The sequence below is a fragment of the Arachis hypogaea genome, chromosome 9 (assembly GCF_003086295.3).
Source record: "Arachis hypogaea cultivar Tifrunner chromosome 9, arahy.Tifrunner.gnm2.J5K5, whole genome shotgun sequence".
Lineage (NCBI taxonomy): Eukaryota > Viridiplantae > Streptophyta > Magnoliopsida > Fabales > Fabaceae > Arachis > Arachis hypogaea.
Window position 1 is genome coordinate 74,225,376 of NC_092044.1, and position 19,095 is coordinate 74,244,470.

The following is a 19,095-nucleotide window of genomic DNA, read 5'->3' on the forward strand; positions in this document are numbered from 1 at the left end:
TCAAATTCTCCTCTATTTATACACTTTTCAATTCAGTCTTGAAGTACTTGGATTGGGCTTTTTGGCCTTGGTTCAAGCAGGTCAGAATGGGTCCGTATTGGTGCTTCAATTTAGCTTCAAGAGAACGTAGCATTTTCAAAGAGAGCGCAGCGCTCATTCACCAACGCATACACGTCTCCTACGCGTCCCCTATAGCGCTTTCCAAACGAGTGTAGCATTCGCGCCAAGAGCGATCTCCCACACGTACGCGTCATTCACGCGTACGCGTGGATTGCACCAAGTCACTTCCACGGTGCTGCTTCACCCATGCGTTTGTGTGCTTCTTCACATATATCGCATCCACGCGTACGCTCACTCACGCGTAAGCATCGATAGCCAACTTTGAATCCCAAATTTGAACGTTGTCGTAGGCGCTCGTTGAAAGAGAACGTAGCGCTCTTAGAAAGTGACGTAGATCACACCCACGCGTACGCGTCATCTACGCATATGCGTAGATCTCCGAAAATGCTTGTTCTAACTGTGCGCGTCGTATACGCGTACGCGTCACTAAAGAGTGTAGCGCTCTTTGAAAGTAAGCGTAGCGCCAAAGGTGATGCTTCAGGGGAACATAGCGTTCTTCAAATGAACGTAGCGTTCTCCTGCCCTGCTTCTTTCTCTGTTTCTTCCTTGCATCTCTTCACCTGTCATCAATCACACATGCAATCAAAGCCTAACCAAAAATCATAAGATTTTGCATCATTTCATAATAATTAATTAAATCTTGCATAAATCTCATGATAATGCATGAAATTAACAATGTTTGATTGAATTAAGACAAACATGAAATTCCAATCCAATCACTTACTTATTGCTCATGAAAGTACATGAAACCTAATGCAAACATGTAAAAATGCAAGTAAAACTAGCCTAAGATGACTTGTCATCATAACACCAAACTTAAATCTTGCTTGTCCCCAAGCAAGCAATAGAACATGAGAAGAATGAAAGAAAACAAATAAGCATATTTGTCCTTATTTGAAAGCATTCAGCCTATGTTCATGGGGTTTCATGCAGAATATAATTGAAGCTCTACTTTTATTAGTTTCCAGGTTTGAGATGCTCCTTTAAGTGTTAACTATAGTGCTACTATGAAACCTTTATTTATTGATCCTTGATGTTTGATTTTTTTTTGCTTTTCTTTTACTGAGAAACTTATACTTTATTTGTAGCTAGGTATGATGTGTTGCAACAGCTTTTTAGCTTGATTTTCAGTTAACACATACACACCAGAGACACTTGCCTCACAATTCATGTGAACAACATTGGTGCCCAGCACCTCTTTGGGTTACTAAGTGCTTTGTAACTAGGTTGCTCTTGATAGTGGACTTTCGGTTGATAATCCCGGGTTAGTTAACCCAAGTTACCAAATGTTAAAACACCTCTTAAAACCTACTCATCCAAGCATATCCCAGTACAAAAGCACCACAGGTATATGTCTTAAGGTCCAAGCTATTGGTGTCTAGCTTTATTCTTTGCTTCTTTCATTTTTGTTGCCACTTCTTGGCTTTTCTTCCTTTTCTTCTTACTCTTTCTTTCTTTCAAGGATACTTATTTTCTAAGGTTTCACAGACAGCAATCAAGTTCATACTACAAAGGAACATTCTAACCTTTATCTTTTATTAGCGAGCTTACTGAACAATCAACCATAGATACCACCACGTATCCTTATTATAATTCCTACCAACTTGGACAATTTCACTTTCTGTTTCATCATTTTCTTTTATTCAAGTAAAGGGAAACAAAGCATATATTCAAGTAGGGTGCATATAAAGCCAGCAATCAGACTAGCATACCTGACTGACAATTAAAGGAAACAAACAAAAGGAATGTAAACAAAGGTAAATTGATCAGTAGGGGTACAATTAGACTTCCAACTAAAGCACTTCAAATTAGAGAGAGTTAAGTAACAATACAACCTCTTGGTGGTGTCTTCTGGCTTTCCCTTTGTCATCGTCCTCCATGGCTTTTGTATCCTTCTTTGTGTCCTTGGATGATGGTGCATAGTTCCTCCAAGAGATTGATTGAATTCCTTCAAAGTTATTGGAAGTGGCTTGTTTCCCAAGCATTTGGAAGATGGTTAGCATGCATGAATGGTTGTAGGATTTTGAACTTATTTTGGTGTGTGAACACCAAACTTAGTTTCTTGCCACTGTCTATTATGCAGCAAATTGATCATACACACTAACCTTGTGCTTTTATTAAAGAAAACAAACTATAAACTAGAAAGCAAACAATGGTTAAGTAGTTTTCATGGTTGTTTGGAGCCAGTGACTATTTATACAGGAGGTTTGAATGTGTTTTAATGAAATTTTTGGTGGAACACCAAACTTAGCATTCTACATTCACCCTTGAATTTGTTTTGGTGTGCAACACCAAACTTAGCTCTTTACAATACAGATCAATATATTTAACCCTTTTATTGAAATAGCTAGGAAAAGAAAACTACCTCTGGTTGGGTTGCCTCCCAACAAGCGCTTCTTTATCGTCATTAGCTTGACGTCCTTCATTCTTGTTCATCTCAGTTCATGAATGCTTTCCTCCTTGTTCCAAGTCCCTCCCAGGTAATGCTTAGCTCTGTGACCATTTACTGTGAATGTTTCCTTGTGGCTTCATTCAGAAGTTCAAGGCTTCCATATGGGAAGACTTTAGTCACCAGATAAGGGCCAGTCCGTTTAGACTTAAGTTTCCCAGGAAAAATTTTGAGCCTAGAGTTGTATAATAACACTTGTTGCCCTAGCTTGAACTCTCTTCTTGAAATTTTCTTGTCATGCCACCTTTGAGCTCTTTTCTTGTATATCTTAGCATTCTCATAAGCTTCCAATATGAATTCATCCAGCTCATTAAGTTGCATTAGCCTTTTCTCTCATACTGCTTGAGAGTCAAGATTGAAGAGCTTAGTGGCCCAGAAGGCTTTATGGTTGAGCTCCACAAGAAGGTGACAAGATTTGCCATAAATTAGCTGAAAGGGTGACTTCCCAATTGGGGTTTTAAATGCTGTTCTATATGCCCATAGAGCATTATCCAATTTTCTTGCCCAGTCTTTCTGTGTGGTCCCAACTGTCTTCTCCAAGATTTTTTTTAACTCCCTATTTGTAAGCTCCACTTGGCCATTGGTCTGTGGGTGATAAGGTGTAGCTACCTTATGAGTTACCCCATATTTGTGGAGCAATTTTTCCATTTGTCTATTACAAAAATGGCTACCACCATCACTAGTAAGACCCTTAGGTACCTCATATCTGGTAAAAATATGTCTCTTGTGAAATTAAAAACAATTGGAGCATCACATGTAGTTGTTGCGATGGCCTACACCCACTTGGAGACATATTCCACTGCTACCAGAATGTATTTGAAAGAATAGGATGGGGGAAAAGGCCCCATGAAATCTATACTCTAGAGATCAAACAATTCCACTTCTAAAATGAAGTTTTGAGGCATTTCATTCCTCTTTGTTAGTCCTCCAACCCTATGGCATTCATTGCATTAGTGAACAAATTCTCTGGCATCTTTGAATATGGTTGGCCAATAAAATCCACTTTGAAGCACTTTAGTTGCTGTCCTCTCTGGCCCAAAGTTTCCACCATAAGCTGGCCCATGACAATGCCACAGTATGTCTCTCGTCTCATTTTCAAGAACACACCTTCTGGTCATTCCATCTGGACATCTCTTGAATAAGAAGAGCTCATCGGACAAGAATTTCTTGGCTTCATTGAGCAACTTCTTTACTTGTTGCCCGGTGAACTCTTGGGGAATCCTTCTTCCCACTTTGTAGTTTGCAATGTCAGCAAACCAAGGTGCTTGTTAAACTTGAAGAAGATGTTCATCTGGGAACTTCTCATTCACTGGTTGTGGTGCATCTTGGTTGATTAGTACACGAAATTGCAATAACACTTTTTGCAATTCGCACAACTAACCAGCAAGTGCACTGGGTCATCCAAGTAATACCTTACGTGAGTAAGGGTCGATCCCACGGAGATTATTGGTTTGAAGCAAGCTATATTTATTTTATTATTCTTAGTCAGGATGTCGATCAAAATTATCAATGGGAGTTATTAGATTGGGAAAGATTAAAAGAGAATAAAATCGTTACTTGTTGTGCAGTAATAGGGAATATGTTGGAATTTTGGAGATGCTTTGTCCTCTGAATTTCTGTAGTGTAATATTCAACTCAATTGTTTGTAAAGCCCGACTACGGCAAACTGTATGTACGGTGTCACCATTGTCAGTGGCTACCTCCCATCCTCTCAGTGAAAACGGTCCAGATGCTCTGTCACAGCACGGCTAATCAGCTGTTGGTTCTCGATCATGTTGGAATAGGATTCATTGATCCTTTTGCGTTTGTCATCACGCCCAGCAATCACGAGTTTGAAGCTCGTCACAGCCATTCAATCCTTGAATCCTACTCGGAATACCACAGACAAGGTTTAGACTTTCCGGATCCTCAAGAGTGGCCGCCATCAATTCTAGCTTATACCACGAAGATTCTGATTAAGGAATCTAAGAGACGCTCATTTAGTCTGATGTAGAACGGAGGTGTTTGTCAGGCACATGTTCATGAGTTGAGGAAGGTGATGAGTGTCACGGATCATCACCTCCTTCACAATTAAACGCGAATGAACATCTTAGATAGGAACACACACACGTTTGAGTGAAGTAGAAACAATTGCATTAATTCATTGAGACGCTGCAGAGCTCCTCACCCGCAACAATGGAGTTTAGAGACTCATGCCGTCAAAGTGTATAAAATTCAGATCTGAAAATGTCATCAGCTACAAGATAAGTCTCTAAAAGTTGTTTAAATAGTAAACTAGTAACCTAGGTTTACAGAATATGAGTAAACTAAGATAATTGGTGCAGAAATCCACTTCTGGGGCCCACTTGGTATGTGCTGGGGCTGAGACTAAAGCTATCCACGTGTTGAGGCTTTACTTGGAGTTAAACTCCAAGTTATAACGTGTTTTGGGCGTTCAACTCCGGATCATGACGTGTTTCTAGCGTTTAACTCCAGACAGCAGCATGTACTTGGCGTTCAATGCCATGTTACGTCATCTATCTTCGCGCAAAGTATGGACTATTATATATTGCTGGAAAGCCCTGGATGTCTACTTTCCAACGCCGTTAAGAGCGCGCCAATTGGTCTCCTATAGCTCCAAAAAATTCATTCCGAGTGCAGGGAGGTCAGGATCCAACAGCATCAGCAGTCCTTTTTCAGCCTAACTCAGAGTTTTGCTCAGCTCCCTCAATTTCAACCAGAAATTACCTGGAATCACAGAAAAACACACAAACTCATAGTAAAGTCCAAAAATAAGATTTTTGCCTAAAAACTAATAATATTCTACTAAAAACTAATTAAAACATACTAAAATCTACATGAAATTACCCCCAAAAAGCGTATAAAATATCCGCTCATCACAACACCAAACTTAAACTGTTGCTTGTCCTCAAGCAACTAGATAAATAAAATAGGTTTTAACAGAAATTAAGAAGTAATAATATTTTAGAGTTTTTTTTTTAAGTGGAGCTCAAATTCTTATTAGATGAACGGGGCTTGTAGCTTTTTGTTTCTGAACAGTTTTGGCATCTCCCTTTATCCTTTGAAATTCATAATGATTGGCATCCATAAGAACTCAGAATTCAGATAGTATTATTGATTCTCCTAGTGTAGTATGTTGATTCTTGAACACAGTTACTTTATGAGTCTTGGCCATGGCCCTAAGCACTTTATTTTCCAGTATTACCACCGGATACATAAATGCCACAGACACATGACTGGGTGAACCTTTTCAGATTGTGACTTAGCTTTGCTAAAGTCCCCAGTTAGAGGTGTCCAGAGCTCTTAAGCACACTCTTTTTGCCTTGGATCACGACTTTAACCACTCAGTCTCAAGTTTTTAACTTGGACCTGCATGCCACAAGCACATGGTTAGGGACAGCTTTGATTTAGCCGCTTAGGCCTGGAACTATTTCCTTAGGCCCTCCTACCCACTGATGCTCAAAGCCTTGGATCCTTTTCACCCTTGCCTTTTGGTTTTAAGGGCTGCTGGCTTTTATTCCTTTTCTTGATCCAATGATTTCTTGTAAAAAAAATTTTTTTCACTGCTTTTTCTTGCTTCAAGAATCAATTTCATGATTTTTCATATCATCAATAATATTTTTCGTGTTCCTCATTCTTTCAGGAGCCAATATTCATAAAATTCAAGATAAAAATTATGCACTGTTCAAGCATTCATTCAGAGAACAACAAGTATTGCCACCACATGTAATTAATTATAATTTTTATTATTAAGAACTCGAAAAATATAAATCACTTCTTTATTCTAAAAATCTACTACTTTATTCATGTCTGATGATGATGAGAAAAATAAATTATAACTTAATTGGAAATAAAACCAGAATAGATATGCTAATTACTACTACTATATACTATATATCTTCTAAGGTAAATTTCTATAATAATACTATCACAGAGTTAAAGCTAAAATTAGAACTCAACAACCTGTGTTTTGAGAAGTAGATGTTCCTCTAGTCTGTGGGGTGCTTTTCAAGGATTAATTTCTGGCGCTTCAGCTCCCTTAGATCACGCCCTTGCTCTTCCTGTTCCTTAAGCAGTTTGCAAAGCATGCTACTTTGATTGTTCTGTTCTTCCTTTATTTGCTTCATAGGTTCTTGCAATTTGGAAATAGATGCTTCAATATGTTCCCAATATTCGAATTGAGAAAGTTCTGGGAGGACTTCCTGTGCTCTCCTCTTGATTGGATCGTCCTGCAGTTGTTGTCTGTCCATTGATATTCTAGTGATTGGCCTTTCAACTGAGATATACTCTGTTATTCCCATCTCCACTCCAGCATCTCTGCAGAGCATAGAAATTAAGCTTGGATAGGCTAATCTGGCATCCTTGGAATTTCTGTTTGCTATTTTATATAGTTCACACGAGATCAGTTGATGGACTTCTACTTCTTTTCCCAACATGATGCAGTGAATCATCACTGCTCTTTTAATGGTAACTTCAAAACGGTTGCTGGTGGGCAATATGGAACGCCCAATGAAATCCAGCCAGCCTCTGGCTACTGGTTTGAGATCTTCTCTTTTGAGTTGATTTGGGATGCCAGTCGTGCTGGTGGTCCACCTGGCTTCGGGGATGCATATATCCTCTAGAATCTTATCCAGACCTTTATTTACCCTCATCATTCTCCTATTAAAGGAGTCTGGGTCATCTTTCAGTTGAGGGAGCTTAAAGATCTCCCTGATTTTGTCAAGATGGGTATGAACAATCTTTCCTCTGACTAAGGTCCGATGGTCATAGAGAGCAGCTCCAATTATTCTTTGCCTGTCTGTCTGCCATAGATTAGCATAGAACTCCTGAACCATGTTCCTTCCCACTTTCGTTTCAGGATTGGCTAGGATTTCCCAGTTCCTGTTTCAAATTTGCTCTTGGATCTCCGGATATTCATCTTCCTTCAGGTCAAATTTGACTTCCGGGATCACTGATCTGTGACTCATTATTTTGTAGTAGTGGTCTGAATGTTCTTTAGTTAAGAACTTCCCTTGATTCCAAAGTGGCTTTGGAATATTCTCTTTTTTGCCTCTTGGGTTGGGTTGTTTTCCTTTAGGGGCCATGATCAAAGTGAGAATGTTTTTGTGATCACGGATAAGCACACCAAACTTAGAGGTTTGCTTGTCCTCAAGCAAAAGAAAGGAGAGAAGAGGAATAGGAGGAGAGCAAGTGTGGAATGGTGGATGAGGAGAGGGGCGCGGAAAGTGGATATAAAGGGAGGGGGTGGGTATTCGAAAATAAGAAAAAGATATAAGATAAAAGATATGATTTATAAAAGATAAACATGATAAGAAAAGGATATAATTTAAAAAAGATATGAATGATTTTTAAAAATAAATTTGAAATATATAATTTGAAAAAGATTTTAAAAGATAATGAAGTTTGAAAAGAAATTGGAAAAAGAGTTGGATTGGATTGAAAAAAATGTTTATGTTTATGTATGAAGCCATATAAAAAAAAGGGTTTTAGAAATTAGGATTTTTAGAAAACTAATTTGATTTGAGGGATGACAATTTGAAACATGTGTATGCAAGAAATCATGAATTGAAACATAAAAAATTAGAAAATTTGTAAAGAAAAACGAATTTAACCTCCTCCCCACCATCCTAGCGTTAAACGCCCAAACGCTGCATGTTTTGGGCGTTTAACGCCCAATTGATGCTTCTCCTGGGCGTTCAACGCCCAGCTGCTGCTTCTTTCTGGCGTTGAACGCCAGGAAGTCCTTTGTCACTGGGCGTTTTTCTAAACGCCCAAGATGCTGTGGTTCTGGCGTTAAACGCCAAGAAGGTGCTTCTTTCTGGCGTTCAACGCCCAGAAGATGCTCCTTTCTGGCGTTTAACGCCCAGATGGCTACCCTTACTGGCGTTGAACACCCAGTGGGTGCTTCTTTTGGGCGTTCAACGCCCAAAACGTTTCTTACTGGCTTTTTGATGCCAGGAAGCTTTCCAAATTTCCCTGTAACTCTGTGAATTCAATCAATTGCTATTTCACCTTTTGAAGATACTCTGGCATATACCTGTAAAACTTAATCAATTAGAAAAAAATAAATTTTGTGAATGGCTGGGTTGCCTCCCAGCAAGCGCTTCTTTAATTGTCATTAGCTGGACTATTATTGAGCTTTTAATCAAGTCTCAGTTTTGAGCATTCTTGCTCAAAATTGCCTTCAAGATAATGTTTAACTCTCTGTCCATTAACAATGAACTTTTTGTTAGATTCATTATCCTGAAGCTCTACGTATCCATATGGTGATACACTTGTAATTACATATGGACCTCTCCACCGGGATTTTAATTTCCCAGGGAATAATTTGAGCCTAGAATTAAATAGCAGAACTTTCTGCCCTGGCTCAAAGACTCTGGATGACAATTTCTTATCATGCCATCTTTTCGCTTTCTCTTTGTATATTTTTGCATTCTCGAAAGCATTGAGTCTAAATTCCTCTAGCTCATTTAGCAGGAGTAAACGTTTTTCTCCAGCTAACTTGGCATCAAGGTTCAAGAATCTGGTTGCCCAGTAGGCCTTGTGTTCCAGTTCCACTGGCAAGTGACATGCCTTTCCATACACAAGCTGGTATGGAGAGGTCCCTATAGGGGTCTTGAATGCTGTTCTGTATGCCCACAGAGCATCATCCAAGCTCCTTGCCCAATCCCTTCTACGGTTAATTACAGTCCGTTCCAGGATTCTTTTGAGTTCTCTATTTGAGACTTCAGCTTGCCCATTAGTCTGTGGATGGTATGGAGTGGCTACCCTGTGGCTAACTCCATAACGAACCAAAGCAGAGTAAAGCTGTTTATTGCAGAAATGACTGCCCCCATCACTGATTAATACTCTAGGGGTACCAAATTTGCTGAAGATGTGTTTCTGGAGGAATTTTAACACTGTTTTAGTGTCATTAGTGGGTGTTGCAATAGCCTCCACCCATTTGGATACATAATCCACTGCCACCAGAATGTAAGTGTTTGAGTATGATGGTGGGAAAGGTCCCATGAAGTCAATACCCCATACATCAAACAACTCAATTTCCAAGATCCATTGTTGAGGCATGGCATGACTGTGAGGCAGATTGCCAGATCTTTGGCAACTGTCACAATTAAGTACAAACGCTCGGGAATCTTTATAGAGAGTAGGCCAGTAGAAGCCACATTGGAGGACTCTTGTGGCTGTTCGCTCGCTTCCAAAATGTCCTCCATACTGTGATCCATGGCAGTGCCATAGAATTTTCTGCGCTTCTTCCTTAGGGACACATCTACGGATTACTCCATCTGCACATCTCTTGAAGAGATATGGTTCATCCCAAAGATAGTACTTTGCATCTGTGATCAATTTCTTTGATTGCAGCCTACTGTACTTTTTGGGTATGAATCCACTGCCTTGTAGTTTGCAATGTCTGCAAACCATGGCACTTCCTGGATGGCAAAGAGTTGCTCATCCGGAAAAGTTTCAGAGATCTCAGTGAGAAGGAGGGACGCCCCTTCTACTGGTTCTATTCGGGACAGGTGATCTGCTACTTGATTCTCTGTCCCTTTTCTGTCTCTTATTTCTATATCAAACTCTTGCAGAAGCAACACCCATCTGATGAGTCTGGGTTTTGAATCCTGCTTTGTGAGTAGATATTTAAGAGCAGCATGATCAGTGTACACAATCACTTTTGATCCTACTAAATAGGATCTGAATTTGTCAATGGCGTAAACCACTGCAAGTAGCTCTTTTTCTGTGGTTGTGTAATTCTTCTGTGCGTCATTTAGAACACGGCTGGCATAGTAAATGACGTGCAGAAACTTGTCATGCCTTTGTCCCAACACTGCACCAATGGCATGGTCACTGGCATCACACATCAATTCAAATGGTAATGTCCAGTCTGGTGCAGAGATGATTGGTGCTGTAACCAATTTAGCTTTCAGAGTCTCAAATGCCTGCAGACACTCTTTATTAAAGATAAATGGCGTGTCAGCAGCTAGCAGGTTGCTCAGAGGTTTGGCGATTTTTGAAAAATCCTTTATAAACCTCCTATAGAATCCTGCATGCCCCAGAAAGCTTCTGATTGCCTTAACATTGGCAGGTGGTGGTAATTTTTCAATTACCTCTACCTTAGCTTGATCCACCTCTATCCCCTTGTTCGAGATTTTGTGCCCAAGGACAATTCCTTCAGTCACCATAAAGTGACATTTTTCCCAGTTTAAAACCAGGTTAGTTTCTTGGCATCTCTTTAGAACAAGTGCTAGATGGTCAAGACAGGAGCTGAATGAGTCTCCAAATACTGAAAAGTCATCCATGAAGACTTCTAGAAATTTTTCCACCATATCAGAGAAAATTGAGAGCGTGCACCTCTGAAAGGTTGCAGGTGCATTGCACAGACCAAATGGCATCCTTCTGTATGCAAATACTCCAGATGGACATGTGAATTTAAATAAAAGAAATTGAAAATATTTTGAAATTAAAATCTGAATTTTATATAAAATTTTCGAAAATGTAGTTCAAAATTAGTTAGAAAAGATTTTTTTTTTTGAATTTTGAATTTTATGATGAAAGAGAAAAAACACACAAAAGACACAAGACTTAAAATTTTTAGATCCAATGCTCCTTATTTTCGAAAATTTTGGAGGGAAAACACCAAGGAACACCAAACTTAAAAATTTTAAGATTAAAACACAAGAAAGACTCAAGAACACCTTGAAGATTCACAAGAACACCAAGAACAAAAGAAAGAACACCAAACTTAAAATTTTTAGAAAACCAAGACAAATTTTCAAAAATTAAATAAAAATTAACAAGGAAACACCAAACTTAGAGTTTGGCACAAGATTCAATCAAAGAAAAATTATTTTTGAAAAAGATTCCAAAGAAGATACCCAATTATCAAGAATAACTCCTAATGCTCCAGCCAACTAGGCAGTAACTTCAGTGTTGATTTTAAAGATGTATTATATTTATGAATAAAAGTATAATTTTTGAAAGTTAATATTTTGGAAAAGCATAAGAAAAACAAGAAAAGACACAAAACAAGAAAAACTCAAGATCAAACAAGCAAAATAAACAAGAACAACTTGAAGATCAATGAAGAACAAAGAACACAAGTTCGAAAATTTAAAGAAAAATATAAAATATGCAATTAACACCAAACTTAGAACAATACACTAAACTCACGAAAATTAACAATTAATTAAGAAAAATAATATTTTTGAAAAGAAATTTTTGAAAAGAAACTATCCTATCAGGATTTAATGACTCTATAACAATAAAAATAAATTATTCCTAATCTAAGAAATAAAATAAACCTTTAGTTGTTCAAACTCGAACAATCCCCGGCAACGGCGCCAAAAACTTGGTGCACGAAATTGCAATAACACTTTTTGCAATTCGCACAACTAACCAGCAAGTGCACTGGGTCGTCCAAGTAATACCTTACGTGAGTAAGGGTCGATCCCACGGAGATTATGGTTTGAAGCAAGCTATATTTATTTTATTATTCTTAGTCAGGATGTCGATCAAAATTATCAATGGGAGTTATTAGATTGGGAAAGATTAAAAGAGAATAAAATCGTTACTTGTTGTGCAGTAATGGGGAATATGTTGGAGTTTTGGAGATGCTTTGTCCTCTGAATTTCTGCAGTGTAATATTCAACTCAATTGTTTGTAAAGCCCGACTACGGCAAGCTGTATGTACGGTGTCACCATTGTCAGTGGCTACCTCCCATCCTCTCAGTGAAAACGGTCCAGATGCTCTGTCACAGCACGGCAAATCAGCTGTTGGTTCTCGATCATGTTGGAATAGGATCCATTGATCCTTTTGCGTTTGTCATCACGCCCAGCAATCGCGAGTTTGAAGCTCGTCACAGCCATTCAATCCTTGAATCCTACTCGGAATACCACAGACAAGGTTTAGACTTTCCGGATCCTCAAGAGTGGCCACCATCAATTCTAGCTTATACCACGAAGATTCTGATTAAGGAATCTAAGAGACGCTCATTTAGTCTGATGTAGAACGGAGGTGTTTGTCAGGCACACGTTCATGAGTTGAGGAAGGTGATGAGTGTCACGGATCATCACCTCCTTCACAATTAAACGTGAATGAACATCTTAGATAGGAACACACACACGTTTGAGTAAAATAGAAACAATTGCATTAATTCATTGAGACGCTGCAGAGCTCCTCACCCCCAACAGTGGAGTTTAGAGACTCATGCCGTCAAAGTGTATAAAATTCAGATCTGAAAATGTCATCAGCTACAAGATAAGTCTCTAAAAGTTGTTTAAATAGTAAACTAGTAACCTAAGTTTACAGAATATGAGTAAACTAAGATAATTGGTGCAGAAATCCACTTCTGGGGCCCACTTGGTGTGTGCTGGGGCTGAGACTAAAGCTATCCACGTGCTGAGGCTTTACTTGGAGTTAAACTCCAAGTTATAACGTGTTTTGGGCGTTCAACTCCGGATCATGACGTGTTTCTGGCGTTTAACTCCAGACAACAGCATGTACTTGGCGTTCAACGCCAAGTTACGTCATCTATCTTCGCGCAAAGTATGGACTATTATATATTGCTGGAAAGCCCTGGATGTCTAATTTCCAACGCCGTTGAGAGCGCGCCAATTGGACTCATGTAGCTCCAAAAAATATATTCCGAGTGCAGGGAGGTCAGGATCCAACAACATCAGCAGTCCTTTTTCAGCCTAACTCAGATTTTTGCTCAGCTCCCTCAATTTCAGCCAGAAATTACCTGAAATCACAGAAAAACACACAAACTCATAGTAAAGTCCAGAAATAAGATTTTTGCCTAAAAACTAATAATATTCTACTAAAAACTAATTAAAACATAGTAAAATCTACATGAAATTACCCCCAAAAAGCGTATAAAATATCCCTCATCATTGATCTCCTGTGGTAGTCTTGACAGATGGTCTGCAACTTGGTTCTCACTTCCTTTTCTATCCCTTACTTCAATGTCAAATTCTTGTAGCAACAGCACCCACCTGATAAGTCTTGGCTTGGCATCCTGTTTAGACATGAGATAGTTGAGAGCAGCATGATCAGTGTACACTATAACTTTTGAACCAATTAAGTATTGTCTAAATTTGTCAAATGCATATACAATTGCCAAGAGTTCTTTTTCTTTGGTGGTGTAATTTTTTTGTGCTTCATTTAACACTTTGCTTGCATAGTATACAACATGATGCAGCTTATCTTTCTTTTGTCCCAGTACGGCACCAATTGCAACATCATCACTTGCATCACACATGAGTTCAAAAGAAAGTTCCCATTCTGGGGGTGTGATGATTGGTGTTGTAGTGAGTTTCTTTTTCAGGGTTTCAAAAGCATGCTTGCAATTATCATCAAAGACAAAAGGATTGTCAAACCACTAGCAAGTGGCTTAGCGGTTTAGCTATTTTTGAAAAATCTTTGATGAATCTTCTGTAAAATCCAGCATGTCCAAGAAAATTTCTTACTGCTTTTACATTAGCTGGTATAGGGAGCTTTTCTATGATCTCTATTTTGGCTTTGTCAACCTCTATACCCTTGCGTGAAACCTTATGCCCAAGAACAATACCCTCTAGTACCATGAAGTGACATTTTTCCAATTTAAAACCAAATTTATTTTTTGGCATCTTTTCAAGACAAGAGTTAGATGATGTAGACAAGTATCAAAAGAGTTACCAAAGACAGAGAAATCATCCATAAAGACCTCTAAGAATTTTTCTACCATGTTAGAGAATATGGAGAGCATACACCTTTGAAAGGTTGCTGGGGCATTGCATAGCCCAAATGGCATCCTTCTGTAAGCAAAGTCTCTAAATGGACAGGTGAAAGAAGTCTTTTCTTGGTCCTTGGGATCCACCACTATTTGATTGTATCCAGAGTATCCATCCAAGAAGCAGTAGTAAGCATGGCCAGCCAATATTTCAAGCATTTAGTCAATGAAAGGGAGAGAGAAGTGATCTTTTCTTGTAGCCTCATTCAGCCTTCAATAATCAATACACATCCTCCACCCTATTACAGTCCTTGTGGAAATGAGTTCATTCTTCTTGTTGATGATGACAGTCATTCCACCTCTCTTTGGCACCACTTGAACTGTGCTCACCCAAGAACTGTCAGAAATTAGATAGATGATCCCAACATTCAACAACTTCATTACTTTCTTCTGAACTACCTCCTTCATGGTTAGGTTTGGTCTCCTCTGAGGTTGCACCACTGGTCTTGAATCTTCTTCTAGCAAGATTTTGTGCATACAGATGGCAAAGCTTAAACCCTTGATGTCATCAATCGTCCATCCTAAAGCTGTCTTGTGAGCTTTCAACACTTCAATCAGCTTTGCTTCATCTTTCATGTTTAAGAAGGAATTGATGATTACTAGCAAGGTCTCTGATGAGCGGATAATTTATACGCTTTTTGGCATTATTTTTAGGTAGTTTTTAGTAGGATCTAGCTACTTTTAGGGATGTTTTTATTATTTTTTATGAAAAATTCACATTTTTGGACTTTACTATGAGTTTGTGTATTTTTTTGTGATTTCAGATATTTTCTGGCTGAAATTGAGGGACCTGAGCAAAAATCTGATTCAGACTGAAAAAGGACTACTGATGTTGTTGGATTCTGACCTCCTTGCACTCGAAATAGATTTTCTGGAACTATAGAACTCTAAATGGCGCGCTCTCAACGGCGTTGGAAAGTAGACATCCAGGGCTTTCCAGCAATATATAATGGTCCATACTTTGTGCGCGTTTAGACGATGCAAACTGGCGTTCAACGCTAGTTCCATGCTGCTTTCTGGAGTAAAACGCCAGAAACACGTCACGAACCAGAGTTAAACACCAAAAACAAGTTACAACTTGGAATTTAACTTCAAGAGAAGCCTCTACACGTGTAAAGCTCAAGCTCAGCCCAAGCACACACCAAGTGGGCCCCCAGAAGTGGATTTCTACATCTTTTACTCAATTCTGTAAACTCTAGTAGCTAGTCTAGTATAAATAGGATATTTTACTATTGTATTAGACATCTTTGGTCTCAATTTTATTCTATTGTTCATCTTAGGAGACTATTGATCACGTTTTGGGGGCTGTCCATTCGGCCATGCCTGAACCTTGATCACTTATGTATTTTCAACGGTGGAGTTTCTACACACCATAGATTAAGGGTGTGGAGCTCTGCTGTACCTCGAGTTTCAATGGAATTACTACTATTTTCTATTCAATTCAGCTTATTCTTGTTATAAGATATTCGTTGCACTTCAACATGATGAATGTGATGATTCGTGACACTCATCATCATCCTCCCTATGAACGCGTGACTGACAACCACATCTGTTCTACCTTAGAACGAGCGAATATCTCTTGGATTCCTTAATCAGAGTCTTCGTGGTATAAGCTAGAATTATTGGCGGCCATTCTTGAGAATCCAGAAATTCTAAACCTTGTCTGTGGTATTCTAAGTAGGATTCAGGGATTGAATGACTGTGAGAAGCTTCAAACTCGCGATTGTTGGGCATAGTGACAGACGTAAAAGAATCAATGGATTCTATTCCGACATGATCGAGAACCGACAGATGATTAGCCGTGCTGTGACAAAGCATTTGGACCATTTTCACTGAGAGGATGGGAAGTATCAATTGACAACGGTGATGCCCTACATATAACTTGCCATGGAAAGGAGTAAGAAGGATTGAAGGAAGGCAGTAGGAAAGCAGAGATTCAACAGGAACAAAGCAGCTCCATACACTTATCTGAAATTTTCACCAATGAATTACATAAGTATCTTTTATTCTATACTTTATTTATTATTATTTTCGAAAACTCCATAACCATTTATTATCCGCCAAACTGAGATTTACAAGATGACCATAGCTTGCTTCATACCAACAGTCTCCGTGGGATCGACCCTTACTCACGTAAGGTTTATTACTTGGACGACCCAGTGCATTTGCTGGTTAGTTGTGCGAAGTTATGAGGAATGTGAGTGAACCGTAGTAGTGTGCACCAAGTTTCTGGAGCCATTACTAAAAATTGTTCGAGTTATTAAAAGAGTAAATCACAATTTTGCCTATCAAGTTTTTGGCACAGTTGTCGGGGATTGTTCGAGTTTGGACAACTGACGGTTCATCTTGTTGCTCAGATTAGGTAATTTTATTTTCAAAAATCTTTCAAAAATTTTTCTTCTTTTTCGTTTTCCAAAAAGAAATTTTTGAAAAATCCAAAAAAAAATTTATAAAATAAAAAAAACCAAAAATATTTTGTGTTTCTTGTTTGAGTCTAGTGTCAATTTTTAAGTTTGGTGTCAATTGCATGTTTTTAAAATTTATGCATTTTTCGAAAACTCATGCATGATATTCTTCATGATCTTCAAGTTGTTCTTGACAAGTCTTCTTGTTTGATCTTCATATTTTCTTGTTTTGTGTCTTTTGGTGTTTTTCATATGCATTTTTGCATTCATAGTGTCTAAGCATTGAAGATTTCTAAGTTTGGTGTCTTGTATGTTTTTCTTTTCTTGAAAATTCTTCAAAAATAAGTCTTGATGTTCATCTTGATCTTCAAAGTGTTCTTAGTGTTCATCTTGACATTCATAGTGTTCTTGCATGCATCATGTGTTTTGATTCATAATTTTCATGTTGTGAGTCATTTTTGTTGTTTTTCTCTCTCCTCATTAAAAATTCAAAAATAAAAAATATCTTTTCCTTTTTTTTCTCATAAATTTCGAAAATTTGAGTTGACTTAGTTAAAAAATTTTAAAACTTAGCTATTTCTTATAAGTCAAGTCAAATTTTCAATTTTTAAAATCCTATCTTTTCAAAATCTTTTTCAAAAAGATCAAATCTTTTTCATTTTTTATTATTTTCAAAAATTTTTAAAATTTATTTTCAAAATCTTTTTCTTATCTTTATTTCAAAATTTAGAAAACTTTACTAACAATTAATGTGATTGATTCAAAAATTTGAAGTTTGTTACTTTCTTGTTAAGAAAGGTTCAATCTTTAAATTCTAGAGTCATATCTTTTAGTTTCTTGTTAGTCAAGTAATCAATTTTAATTTTAAAAATCAAATCTTTTCCAAAATATCTTTTTCAATCATATCTTTTCAAAATATCTTTTTTAAATCATATCTTTTTCAAAATTAATTTAAAAAATCTTTTCTAACTTCTTATCTTTTCAAAATTGATTTTCAAATCTTGTTCAAGTAACTAATTGACTTTTTGTTTGTTTCTTATCTTTTTCAAAACCACCTAACTACTTTTCTCTTTCTAATTTTCGAAAATCAACCTTTCCCTTTTTCAAAATTCTTTTTTATTAACTAATTGCTTTAAATTTTAATTTTATCTTACCTCTTCTCTTAATTTTCGAATTTTAACTAATAATTAAAATAAAAACAAAAATATTCTTCTTCTCTTTTAGTTCATATTCGAATTTTCTCCTCTCTCTCATCTCTTTTCTATTTATTTATTTATTTACTAACACTTCTCTTCATCTAAAAATTTGAACCCTCTCCTCTCTCTGAGTTCAAATTTTCCTCCTTTCCTTCTTCTATTCTTTTCTTCTTCTACTAACATAAAGGAATCTCTCTACTGTGGTAAAGAGGATCCCTATTATTATTTTTTGTTCCCTTCTTTTTCATATGAGCAGGAGCAAGGACAAGGACATTCTTGTTGAAGCAGATCCTGAACCTGAAAGGACCCTAAGGAGGAAGCTAAGGAAAGCTAAACTATAACCCTCTGGAGAGGACTTGACAGAAATTTTCGAAAAGGAAGAGGAGATGGCAGCCAAAAATAATAATGCAAGGAGGATGCTTGGTGATTATACTACACCTACTTCCAAGTTTGATGGAAGAAGCATCTCAATCCCTTCTATTGGAGCACACAATTTTGAGCTGAAATCTCAACTAGTTGCTCTAATGCAACAGAACTGCAAGTTTCATGGACTTCCATCAGAAGATCCCTATCAGTTTTTAACTAAGTTCTTGCAGATCTGTGAGACTGTTAAGAATAATGGAGTAGATCCTGAAGTCTATAAGCTCATGCTTTTCCCTTTTACTGTAAGAGACAGAGCTAGAACATGGTTAGACTCACAACCTAAAGATAGCCTGGACTCTTGGGATAAGCTGGTCACGGCCTTCTTGGCTAAGTTCTTTCCTCCTCAAAAACTGAGCAAGCTTAGAGTGGATGTTTAGACCTTCAAATAGAAAGATGGTGAATCCCTCTATGAAGCTTGGGAAAGATACAAGCAGATGACCAAAAGGTGTCCTTCTGATATGCTTTCAGAGTGGACCATTTTAGATATATTCTATTATGGTCTATCTGAGTTCTTTAAGATGTCACTGGACCACTCTGCAGGTTGATCCATTCACCTAAAGAAAACGCCTGCAAAAGCTCAAGAACTCATTGACATGGTTGCAAATAACCAATTCATGTACACTTCTGAGAGGAATTCTGTGAATAATGGGACGCCTCAAAAGAAGAAAGTTCTTGAAATTGATGCTCTGAATGCCATATTGGCTCAGAACAAAATGTTGACTCAGCAAGTCAACATG

The 19,095-nt window shown here is 37.8% G+C and overlaps 1 non-coding gene across 1 annotated transcript; it reads right to left on the minus strand.

The window, feature by feature from the left end:
- Positions 1–18,714: 18,714 nt before the first annotated feature.
- Positions 18,715–18,822, minus strand: LOC112713338 (small nucleolar RNA R71). The gene has a single exon (XR_003158311.1). It is a non-coding gene; the product is annotated as a small nucleolar RNA R71 (small nucleolar RNA).
- Between the last annotated feature and the right edge of the window lie 273 nt (positions 18,823–19,095).